Source organism: Anabrus simplex, chromosome 13 (genome assembly GCF_040414725.1).
Source record: "Anabrus simplex isolate iqAnaSimp1 chromosome 13, ASM4041472v1, whole genome shotgun sequence".
NCBI classification, from domain to species: Eukaryota; Metazoa; Arthropoda; class Insecta; order Orthoptera; family Tettigoniidae; genus Anabrus; species Anabrus simplex.
In genome coordinates this window covers 80,167,710-80,180,332 of record NC_090277.1, presented here as the reverse complement: position 1 = coordinate 80,180,332, position 12,623 = coordinate 80,167,710, and the positions used below count along the sequence as shown (strand labels likewise).

The following is a 12,623-nucleotide window of genomic DNA, read 5'->3' as shown; positions in this document are numbered from 1 at the left end:
AATGGTACTTATTGCTAGTAAAGTAGAACCATGGTATTTGTCATGTGGTGGTACTAATAAAAAATAGCGTAGACTTGCGGTATTACACACATTATGGTACTACTCACAGGTAATGTAAAATATACACATGTAACGCAGACCTATGGTGTTCCTTACATAGGTGTACTAATCACAGGGACTCTTGCTATCTCGTGGTATTCCTCACATAGTGGGTACTAATCATAGCAATGCAGACCCGCGGTGTAACTCATATAGCGGTACTAATCACAGGCAATGCCCAGACCTGTAGTGTTTCTCACATAATGGAACTAATTACAGGCAACGTAAGCCCATGGTGTGCCGGATGTAGTGGTACAAATCACGGGTACTGTAAATCCCACCCTGATTCACACACTCTTGCTACTAATCACAAATCTATTGTGTACCTAATGTAGTGGTATGACTCGCAAGTAAAGGCGACCCATGGTGTTTCCAACGTGATGGTACTAATTACAAGTAGTCTCATGGTTCTACTTCGATCATCCTTGAGTCGTCCATTTTAGTCGCTTCTTATGAAAGGCAGGGGATAGCGTGGGTGCATTCTTTGTCTGCGTCACCCACCCACAGGCAGATGTGTGTTTGGTCTGTGAGAGCTATTTTATTTTGGTCAAGTCCACCGGCAAGCCGGTCAGGACTCCCCTATCCGCCGCCTGGTACGCAACGTGGGAGTATCACCTCTCCTCTTGCTACGTCAGCGTAGTAGGTTCGCGGTTTTCCCTGCAATGCTTGAATCAAATGATTGCATGCACCACAAATTATTCTTCTTCCAGTTTCACGTACACAGGATCTTTTCCTCTTACTTCGTCTTCCACGACAGCGGCCGATAAAGAAGCCATCTTTAAACGGCTGCCTACCATAGTTTAGCTTAGCTTTCATTCGTGACATAGCACAACATAGCTTGGTATTGTTTAGCATAGCTTCAAGTAGCTTGTCTTAGCTTCTCACACTATATTTCAGACTAGTTTCGCTTGCGTGGATTCCAAGGAAACGTGTAGGAAAAAGAACTGTGCGCCCCGATCTGGTGACGGTGTGGCCAGTCCTACCATTGTGCGGTTCCTATGCAGGTATGGTATGTTGAGGGGTCGGTGGTGGTACTGATATTTTCTTTCCATAGGAAAGCTGGTTTCATCCTGTCTACTGAATTACACTTACTGTAGTTGATCCATCGACACCACAATTTCTTCACACGACTACAGTATTTGCTTGCATATAACTCGCCACCGCGTATATCTCGCACCCCATTTTCAACATCTGAAACTGCAGGAAAAAATCCCCGCACATAACTCGTATTAATTTCTGATGTCATGAAGACATACGGTACATACACGAAATAAAGTTTGGGTAGTCTGTGGACATGCCTACATTAAATATCGGGATTCAGTCGATTGGAGCCCTGCAAGCGAAGCAGATGTGTGTGCGTGAGTGCTGAGTGTTTGTGGCGTAAGCGAAATGGGAGTAGGCTTAGAACTCTACCGAGCGGTCATCGGCCGATGGAACAACCGCATAAAGTATCAGGTATGTGGTCTAAAATGTGATATAAAATACGCTGAAATCGTGCTGGCAGCGATAGTGATTGCTGTGCTATTAGTAATTGGAGAAGTGGAAAGCAACCCTGGGCCTCTGAATTGGGAGGACACAGAAAATATTTATTTTTTCTATTTTGCTCTACGTCGCACAGACACAGATAGGTGTTATGGCGACGATGGGATAGGAAAGGCCTAGGAATGGGAAGGAAGCGGCCATGGCCTTAATTAAGGTACAGTCCCAGCATTTGCCTGGTGTGAAAATGGGGAAACCACGGAAAACCATCTTCAGGGCTGCCGACAGTGGGATTTGAACCCACTATCTCCTGGATGCAAGCTCACAGCTGCACGCTCCTAACTGCATGGCCAACTCACCCAGTAGAAAAGATTAAGGAGGTAATAAAAGGGGTCAGCCAACCAGACACAACGAGGGAGCTCATCATTATGTATTACAGAACTATTTAAAATAGTTTTATTTGAATCTGCCTTGTCAATACACTTATTAATGAAAGAAAACTATTTATTTAACCATACATGTTTCGGGAAGTCAACCATTCCCTTCATCAGTGGTCAGTTCAAAGAATAAAACAATATAACAACAATCGTTTGTTTTTATAATATTTCATAAGTTTTCTTTATTCATTGATATGTTGTATTAGGACACAATACTTCTTTGAATTGTCATGGAGGAGATAAGTGGATGAGTCCGGTTTTAGTAAATCAAGAAATACCAGGCCTAATTTTCGCGGACGATGTCCTGCTGATGATGTTAACGGCCGGAGGCATGCAAAAGAGTATCAATGCTGTGGTGTGGCAGAGTTTTCTAAAAAGTGGTCATTAAAAATTAACATCTCCAAGACGAAAGTTCTGATTTGTAAAAAGGGCTTTAAGCGAGCGAAGAATGAACAATGGACGATAGATGGATGTCAAGTGGAGGTCACGAAGAGATTAGAGTACTTGTTTTTTAACGGTTTCACCATACACTGTGTATGTTTTAATATGGCTGATGATGACCCCGAGGAGGGTTGAAACTAGTCCCATGTAATGTAAATATTGTAAATACATCTTAGTATTGAATAGGTGGAAATCTCTACTGTGTTATAATTCATATGTTATTCTCAGTTCAATACGGACCAACAACATGAATTCATAACCCTTGATATACTTGACACACGCGACTGAGCGCCTTCGGCCGTACTCGGCATTGGTTCGGACAGACTCACCAGTGAACAACAGAAACGTGCCAACTGTCAAACTAGCAGTTTGTATTTTTGTATGAATGGTACACTGCTTTACCATTGCCTGCATCTCTACATAACTTTTTAATGGGATAGGCCTACCGTATATGGAAGCCTTATTACTTAACGGCACCCATAAATGATCTGTCGAAGATCTGCTGTGGCTGCAGTATAGAATTATTTTTAACTTCAATCGTACGACACTGATTTAAATAATCTTATCACAAGAACAGTTATTGGCATTACCTTCAATTTATTGTGTTGAGTGGTAAAAAAGAAGTGAATTGATTATTTGTTGCGTGACAGCCTACTTACGGACTAATAAGATAATCGTGAGAAGTTCAGTAGCGCGGTACATACGGTATCTGTCTTGTCATAGCCTAGCTATGGATAAGGAAAGGGTCATGAAATCACTCACTAATGAAGAAAAAAATTAAAATGCTTCAAGAAGTAGATAGGAATCCACATCTTAAGCACGTAGAGTTGGCGCGAACGTTAAAACTGGCACCTTCTACTTTGAACACTATTATGGGAAACCGAGACAAAATTGAAAATGCGTATAAGCAAAATAGAAATGGAAAAAGAAAACGAGTGTGTGAAGGAAAGTTTCCGAAGTTGGAAGAATGATTTTGAATAAATAAAATAACTTCTGATTGGAATGCGAAATAGGCTGCAAGCATAATCAAGCCCATTGGGTTATTCGACAATCTCATTGACAACAAAGCAACAAAGACCTTTACATAGAACAAAGAACATAGAACAAGAAAAATAAACCTCTTTTCCCTTTGAGAAAAACAAATTATTATAGATATGTCTCTCGGTCATGACCATCCACCAACGGCTGCACAGCTGCTAGAGTTACACTTCCGTAACACATTTTGTGGCGGTAACTTCCATGAAGCATAATTTCGGCTGACTCCCAGCCATAAGCCATGCATGTCATCAACCGGACAGCTTTGAAAAAAAAAAAAAGTGAAAATTGAATTCAACACTCCTAACCATAGTGGAATCTATTACTGTGCTTTCACTTAGCACTGTCCTGTCTTGTTCTAGTGCAAGAAAGTCTTTGCTGCCAATCAATGATGCAAAACTTAACTTTCCCTAAGCTAATAGCTTGCCCCTCAAAGGCGCAATATACTCGGTGTTCGAGAATTCAAGGCCATTTCCTCTTATCGCACAACTTTCTCTGACCGACCCGTGGCGAGAGCTCTTATCTCTGTTGGAAATCAGATTCCGTACACAAGGGTTGACAAAGAACATTTTCAGGTCCGGGGAATATATGATCGTATTAAGCGGTAACGGCGAAAAATCGTGACATGTTAAGTGAGGTACATTTTATACAGATTTAATACGATGGGCTACAGGATTTCAAATTTACAACATGCCAAGTGGGAAAACGTGTTAATGAGGAACGTACTAACTAGGTTGCACTGTATAAATGTATCCCCAAAATTTCATTTTTATGTCCAGTAGTTTTGGCTCAGTGATGATGAATCAATCAGTCAGTCAGTCAGTCAGTCGGGGCATGTTATTTTATATATATAGATGTGAGCACTTCTATTTCTAGTACTGCCTTCTCTCTACTTTCTTAGGGCCGAAAGCAGAAACGATGACTAGTTTTAAGCCTTAGACATCGTCTACCTAAACAACGTCTAATTAGATCACGATCTTCCATTGCATAAACAATGTTCAGTCGATGTTTAACTAGACATTGCTTAAAGTTTCAATTTTTGTTTGAAAATGGAGACAGAAGTATCTTTCAGGCAACTCTTTGCTTGTCGCAACCAATGAAATTCGTCAGTGCGCGCGCCGAATGCCAGTCAGCTGTTTGTCTTCCTATACATTACTCAAATATGGCTGAGCATGACTTGCCCATAGATAAGAGTATCGCTTTCAGTGGAAATTAAATCTCATAATATTATCGACACAAATGCGACACGCCACCATACGGGAAGTGTAGCTTTGATTATAGCGTTGTTACAGTGAGTGTAATCTACTCACAAATATGGTAGCTTAGACGAAGGGAAGATGAAGCAATAGTAATGTGTAACCGAGTGTGTTGTACGGGTCATACAGTTGTAGCTTGCATTCTGGAGATCATAGGTTCAAAACGCATCATCGGCAGCCACGAGGACTGTTTTCCGTAGTTTCCCTATTTTTACACCAGGCAAATACTAGCGCTGTTATTATGGCCACGGCTCTTCTTCCCCAGTCGTATTTAAACAATAATCACCACCACTTGCCTTTTCCAATATGGTAGTAGCCGAAAACTTATACGATTATATATATAAAAACTTCATACAACCTACTTTTTAGTTTTCACTATTATGTGTGTTTACTTGGCAGTAAATATAAGTGAATCCCTCCCAGTTGATGTATGTGCCAGCCCTCTGATGATCGGGATACGTAATTCTGATATGTATGTAGTCGAAGTGACCTATAATTCCATGGAAATTACTTCATGTACATAATAAAATATATCGGTTGCCGAGAATTGTATTCAAGTTGACAGTTACCGGACTGTAAAAAACATATCAGATGTAAGGCTTTTCAGGCGTTTGCTCTATTAACCAGCGTTTCGTCTTAGGTCTGACAATGGACTCATTAGAGTGGGATATGTCAGACCCTACCCACTGACGCTGGGGTGTATGCAGGTGAACTTATCAGAAGCCCTTATAAGAGGCACAGTCTGATAACTGCATACGGAAGATAAATCTCCACAATGGAATTATAGCCCGCCGAGCAATTCCGAATGAAAAATTCTAAATTCCCACGGAGGGAATTAGATATCTAGACATTGTCTAAATACCGTTTCTGCAATCGGCTCTTAGTGTTTAACAAATTAGCTGCCATGCTACATTTGGCAACCCCCACTTAGGTGCCATTTTGAATGAAACATGGTTTCTCCTTATTTCCTATTTTATTGTGAATGCATACTGATAATATACCATAAACAAGGCAAAAATGCCAATATTCAGGGGCTCACAACTGCTGTTCCAATCAAGTTGGCACATTTACTTAACCCTAGAACTGACAATGTTAAATCTTGTGGTGGCTGCTTTTATTTGTCTAAATAAAATACAAAATATCCACGAGGTACGAAATAAATCTATGAAGTTTTTTATATATATATATGTAGGGTCACCCGGGGTAATTCTGGGACAGCAAAATGTTGGGGTAAAAGAGGGACATCATCATAGCTTCTTAGAAATAAATTATCTGTAAGCTTTATTAGTGGCAATACATTATTTTGAGTTTATTGAATGGCAGGCAATTACTAAATTACAAAAAAATACCATGTGATGAGCAGGAAAAATCATGAAAAACTAACAATCATTTTCAGCATTAAAAAATTTGATTTCTGGTGAGAAATATTTGTATTTTTTGAAAAAACTGATGTTGATTCAAGTAATTATTTTTAACCCACATTGAAAGAAAGCATTGCAGAAACTGTCTCTACAGCTAAGTATTTGTAAGATCAATATTAAGAAAGAAATTCTTATTTTCATTTCCAGGGCAATTGTGGGACATGTTTTGGGGCAATAGGGAACATGCATGATCCGGGGTTTTAATTAAAAATATGCTAATCTGATTCAAAATTTCATGCAGAATTCAAAAATGTGATCAGAATGTACAAATAATAACTCCAAACATGATAAAAATCTACGAAAATGTCACGTCACGCAAGTACGCGATCTCATTGGTCTGACGTCATCGTACAGGTTGACTGAATTAGCAGACGAAATAACACATAGTAGTGATGGGCTAGCGACGGAATCGAGTAGAATCGAGTAATGTGCTCTTAGAATCGGTATTACTCGACTCCAGACTCGAGTCCAAGCATACTGGTGTCGCTATCTGTGGACATGCCTTAGAACTAAAATCTACTGTACTGGAGTGCACGGCATTCAGGGTCACCCACAGAATATTTTTGTGGTGTGGAGTGCAATATGTTTGCTGCTGATGATTGATGTTGTTCAGTCATCGGTCGTCAATAATTCGATTGTTATGATTATTATCATCATCATCATAGGCACTAAAGGTTGTGACTTACTAACAAACTGTCAGCTGTTTAGCTAGAACAGAATGACGTTCTGTCCGCTGATTTGCTGCGTGAACGTACGTCACATTCTGGACGCCTCATCTTAATACCCGACATTATATCTGCCGAAAGTATGATGTACAGTACATATAAACTACTGTAATTCACCTGTTCCCCCGGACGATTGTAGGCTTTGGCGCGGTTAGCAATAGGCTATGGTTACAAGAAATCTGTCATACTACCGATCATATTAGCACATCTACGCCCGTGTATATGCATAATGCCTACATGAGATATAATTTACCAGTAGCGAAGCAATACAATGTGTGCAGAAATACCGTCTATAGTCTACAAATAGCACATGTTTAAAATACACTAATTACAACATACATACCGTGACAGGGATTTGAAATAATAATAATAATAATAATAATAATAATAATAATAATAATAATGTTATAACTTTTACGTCCAAGTACGTACATTTGTATGGTTTTCGGGGATGCCGAGGTACCGCATTTAGTCCTCCGGGAGATTTTTTACGTCCCAATAATTCTACCGACACTAGGTTGACGTATTTGAGCACCTTCAAATACTACCGGAATAAACCAGTATCGAACCGGCCAAGTTGGGCTATGAAGGCCAGATAAGCTATATTATCAATATTAGAATAGATGGCATATTCAGTGAAGTGTGTGCGAGACGCCGTAAACGGATATTTTCATATCTTATTATGCGTATTAAGTGGCATTATTATCGTTCTCAAGTAATTATCAAATTTAGGTTATTCCTTTTGCGGATTCATTCAGTTTTTTCATATCGTACCGCGCTGTCGCAATCCCATAAACCCTCAGCGACCGCTTGTACGCATGCTTCATCCATCTACGAGCCGGTGAGTGAGCGAACGTGTGACGTCATGCTATCATCGAGCCTTCGCAAGCGAAGCGAGTCCGAGCCTGGACTCGAAAGAATCGAGTACCGCGATTCCAGGCATCACTCGCGCACATCACTAACACATAGTGTGCTGTGAGAAGCAGGATACATTTCGCGTATTTCTACTTTATGTTAGTGTCTGGTATGGTTAAATTCGAGGTCTATACATTGGATAATAATCTGAGTGGTATATTTTAGGCTTAAAATGAATCCTGCGCAGACAGTGAGGCAGAAAACTTATAAATGGTGTAGAGTTCCGATGTGCAATAGCACATCGCATACCATACCAAATTGTTTATAAATGTTCCAAAGACGCTAAAACTAGGCAGAAATGGATTTTGGCGAACCGGAGAAATGCTGGTGATATATCGGAAAAGTCTACAGTTTATTTTTTTGAAGATTTTAACGTAAGATGAATTTGTTTGAATTTTCAAATCACTTTTCCATGTCAGCTGTTCTAGTGGTAAAATTTTAAATTTTAATGTATTATGCTTTATTTAAATGCTTCAATTATATCTTGGAATATGAAAGTAATAAACAGTGCATTAAATAATGCTGATTATTAAAGTATTCTCCAAACCTAACCTATGTTTTGGGTGATCCATGTCAAGATAATAAATCAAAGGGGTTATGAACCATTTTGACAGCTCTAATTCTACCAATATATCTTGGCATGGGACAGTTATGTATGTCTTTATTGAAGAGCTTAATTGGTAAAGAAATTTAGGCTATATCTAAATACTCTATAATGTAACAATAGGCGTGTACATTATGAAAGGAAACAACGTGAATTTAACAAACGTATAACTCTACACAAAACCAATGCTTGTCTGTTGGGGGTCTTATAAGTTAACAATGCTCAATTATAATAATTATCATAATATTAATTAAATAAATAACATAATTGCACACAGATGAAAATAGTGATGTAGGTGTTTAAAATATTATACTACTTAGCCAAAGTTTTAGGTTATACAAGCCAAGTCAATAAACCGAAGGGTAAAAATACCGCGCGAATTGGCCGTGCGGTTAGGAGCGCGCAGCTGTGAGCTCGCATCCGGGAGATAGTGGGTTTTGAACCCCACTGCCGGCAGCCCTGAAGATGGTTTTGCGTGGTTTCCCATTTTCACACCAGGCAAATGCTGAGGCTGTACCTAAGGCCACGGCCGCTTTGTTCCCATTCCTAGGCCTTTCCTGTCCCATCGTCGCCATAAGACCTATATGTGACGGTGTGACGTAAAGCAAACAGGAAAAAAAAAAAAGTAAAAGTCACAGCACCCAAAGACATTCCTGTATTGAGCGACTAAAATGTCACCAGGACACTTTTCTTTCCTGATATGCTCAGCTTGTTAAAAGCCAAATGTAATTAATGTTATTGTCTTCACGCCCCGCTAACTACTTCTACGATTTTTGGGAGACGCCGATGTGCAGGAATTTAGTCCTGCAGGAGTTCTTTTACGTGCCAGTAAATCTACCGACACGAGGCTGACGTATTTGAGCACCTTCAACTACCACCGGACTGAATCAAGATCGAACCTGCCAAGTTGGGGTCAGAAGGCCAGCACCTCAACCGTCTGAACCACTCTGCCCGACTTGTGAAAACTAGATGAAGTCATATTTATCTTTATCATGTTTAATTTTTTCCCTCCACAAAGATATCGAATTCTCTTTCATGGGCCCCGGAAGTGGGTAGGCCAGTTGTCCCAACCATAAATATTTTTTTTGGGGGGGGAGGGGGGAAATGATAGATTATAGCCTTATAGTACTATGATCTTTCTTTCTTTCCTTCTTTCTTTCTTTCTTAATCAGTTTATCCTTCAGGGTTGGTTTTCTCTCGGACTCAGCGAGGGATTTCACCTCTACCACTTCAAGGACAGTGTTCTGGAACGTGAGACTTTGAGTATGGTGATGTAACTGATGAGGAGGGCCATTACCTCGCCCAGGCGGCCTCACCTGTTAGGCTCAACAGGGGCCTTGTTGGAGGATGGGAGGATCGGAAGGGATAGACAAGGAAGAGGGAAGGAAACGGCCGTGGCCTTAGGTGCCTGGAGGAGAAGTAGGAAAATACGAAAAACCACTTCGAGATGGCTGAGGTGGGATTCGAAACCGTTCTACTCAGTTGACCTCCCGAGGCTGAGTAGAGCCCGTTCCAGCCCTCGTACTATTTATTTTCAACTTTCGTGGCAGAGCCGGGAATCGAAACCGGGCCTCCAGGAGTGACACACATTAACCACTACACCACAGAAGCGGACTAGTACTATAATGCTACCTATATGTTTATGTTAGTGATGAAATCCGATTTCTTACTTTACTAATGCTGAAAGCCCGAAAATGTAATGTTATTCTTTAATAGGGGAATCAGTCTAGAAGGAAATGTTGAAAGTGATGTGATATCTATCCAGGTTCGTTGTTATCCTAATACTATGGGTTACAGTACATTGCACGTATATAAAAAAACGCCACTTACAAACTTGCTTGTTATCCGCGAATTTCTGCGGCCACAAAAGTCACATTTTTCAAGAATGATGACATCTACACATGGTAGATTGTCTGACTGTGCTGTTTTGAACGTTTCTTCTGTCATTTCGAAGTTATTCGCGATCATGAATAATAAACAATCGGCTTTTAGCAACGGCTGATGCACAACGGCTGGTAGAGCTCCATGCGGTACTGGATTGTGACGTCACAGCGCGCCGCTTACGTCAGAGGCCGTTTCACTCGCCTTGCGGAAAGGCACTATTAAATATTTTTTTAATGGTAGAAAACAAGGCAACATACCACAATGGAATACGTTTACGTACTATTTCATTGGTGTACTTTTCAAAAAAAATATTTTTGAAAATGATGCATGTTCCCAATTCTGGGACATTCATGGGGTAAAGTTGGGACAGTTGTTGGACCTGCTTTTTGGGTACTTTAGTTTTAAAACGGTTGCTCATTCTGCTTGGCACTGATTTTCTTCTGTTTATTGTATGTTTGAGGTTATGTTTAGCTTGCCACATGGTGTGTGTACAGTAGTGTATGAAGAATTTTAAAAAGTTACTGAAGTGATAAAATGGTGCGTACTTACAAGAAGAAAAGTGAACTGTATTCTCCAGAAACATTATCTAAAGCTATTAGTGAAGTATTAAATGATAAAAAACCAATAAGAGCTGTAGCAGAAAAGTATAACATATCAAAATCAGTGTTGGGTAGGAAGATACTGGATCCCACTACCAAAAACAGAGGTAGAAAAATAGCAGTCTCACCTGAACATGAACAGAAACTAGCTAGTCATCTGAATATTTTAGCAAAATGGGGGTTTGCATTATCAAAGGAAGATGTAAAAAATACTGTACATGAATTTATAGAACAGCATGAACTGCAAACACCTTTCAAAAATAACAGACCTGGGGATGATTGGTTTCAGAATTTTTGTAGAAGGAATGGGTTATGTTTACAGAGATTAGAAGCATTGGAAAAATCAAGAAGATAAAACACTTCTGACCCTTTTTTGGTGTATGGTTTCTTTGATTTACTGGAGGAAAAATTTAAAGAAATGTAATTACATAATAAACCAAAACATGTTTGGAATTTGGATGAATCTGGGTTTTCAGGTGACCCTAGGAATATTAAAGGGGTAACTTCCAAAGGCCAGAAAGTTCACAGAACTATTATGGGATCTGGAAAGAAAAACACCACTGTCATGGCATGCTGTTCAGCCGCTGGGGACCTTCTACCACTGCTTCTAATATATAAGGCTGAGAAAATGTGGTCAGCCTGGAGAGGAGCGAAAGATATCCCTGGAACTATGTATGCAGTGTCACAAAAAGGATACATCACTACAGAAATTTTTCAAGACTACTTTGCACAGTTCTGCAAAACAGTGAAGGAAAGGCCTCTTCGATTAATCTTGGATGGACATGTGACTCATTTAGACCCAGAAACTATCATGAGAGCTATGGATGAAAACATATGCATTATTAAACTCCCTTCTCACACGACAGATCTTCTGCAGCCGCTGGATAAATGTGGATTTCGCCCCTTGAAACAGAACTGGGATAGGGCTGTAACAGAGTGGCAAAGAATGAATCAAAGAAGAATGCAGAAGGCTGAATTTGTTGACATCCTTTGCGAAATTTACACCAGTCAGATTTTGTTTTAGTGAAATTCGAAGTAGCCAGGAAGCAAAAAATCAGTGAATACAGGTATGCGTGTGTTATTCAAAATGTAATTGATGATAATGATGCAGAAGTGATGTGTCTAAAGTGTGTAGACAAACAAAACACGGTATTCAGGCCAGATGAAGATGATGTGACTTTAATTAGCCATGATAATATTATAAAGAAACTGCCACAACCTAAATTTGTTTGTATTGGGGACCGGATCCGTTATGAATTTTCCGAGTCCATAGATATAATGGAGAAAAAATAGGGCCTAGATCATTGGATTAGGCTACTCTTACATATTGCAGATAGTAATAGTAGCATAGGCCTATACTTTTTGCCAAACATATATTTTATTAGGTGCCCTGTGGCGTTTAACATTGATAATGTGTAGTGTGTGATAATTTTGTTTTGTTTATTTCAGAAGTATTTGATATAAATGTTTACCTAAATTTTAATTGGGCAATATGTATGGACAGTGGTAATTTTTTATCCCAAGTGTTGTGTATTTTGGTGGGAAATAAGTGATTTTTCTTGCTTTAAATATCAGATAATTTTACCACTTAAGAAGCCTGTTTTTTTTACTAACGAAAAATAGCATAATATTGTACCTATTTTTTTTTAATCAGTCACATAATATCGATACACTCTATCCCACTACTGCCTCAGTATCTGTCAAAGAAGCTTTCTCGTTGAATTATAA

General features: G+C 39.5%; 1 long non-coding RNA gene across 1 annotated transcript in view; it reads right to left on the bottom strand.

The window, feature by feature from the left end:
* Positions 1 to 12,623, bottom strand: part of LOC137502929 (uncharacterized) — a 45,643-nt gene that overhangs the window by 21,436 nt on the left and 11,584 nt on the right. The gene's annotated exons all lie outside the window — the stretch shown is intronic.